This window comes from Seriola lalandi, unplaced genomic scaffold (genome assembly GCF_002814215.2).
Source record: "Seriola lalandi dorsalis isolate HSWRI2012SDOR001 ecotype SW California unplaced genomic scaffold, Sedor1 jcf7180002054956, whole genome shotgun sequence".
Taxonomy (NCBI): Eukaryota; Metazoa; Chordata; class Actinopteri; order Carangiformes; family Carangidae; genus Seriola; species Seriola lalandi.
This window is the reverse complement of record NW_019525507.1, coordinates 2,552,405-2,552,896: the sequence shown is the minus strand read 5'-3', so window position 1 is coordinate 2,552,896 and position 492 is coordinate 2,552,405. Positions and strand designations below refer to the sequence as shown.

General features: G+C 38.6%; 1 protein-coding gene across 1 annotated transcript in view; it reads right to left on the bottom strand.

Annotated features, from left to right (window-relative positions):
* Positions 1-492, bottom strand: part of LOC111645776 (uncharacterized) — a gene marked incomplete at its 3' end in the record, with an annotated part of 39,201 nt that overhangs the window by 12,853 nt on the left and 25,856 nt on the right. The gene's annotated exons all lie outside the window — the stretch shown is intronic.

Below are 492 nucleotides of genomic sequence, written 5' to 3'. Positions count from 1 at the left end.
CATCTGGAGCCGCAGCAGATGTTGCCAGATACACTCACCAGCTAGTTGCCATATTATTTGATGATGTAGTCTCAGTCACTAGTGAACAGACCTGGCAACCCCACAATGAAACTTAGACCCTTGAGATGCAGATTGATTGTGAAACATGTGACTGCTGCCAAAACTACCTAACCTATACTATACTATACTGAACTGTACTATAGAACAGTTGCTTAGCGACATTAAGAACAATTAAATATGAACTGAGTGTGCGTGAACCAGTGTATTAACCTGCAGGTCGCCTGGTGAAGACTTACTACACACAATATAAAGTATAATAAATAAAGTTAGTTATGTGCCATCTCTAACTTCATCTACGTCATCAATCAGCTGTGCTGGCTGCAGTAGTAGTACATTTAACTCAAGTACAATATTTAAGCACAATTGAAGTTCATTCATCATTTCCATTGCAGGAAACTTTTTACTTTTACTCCACCACATTTAATCTTCAGC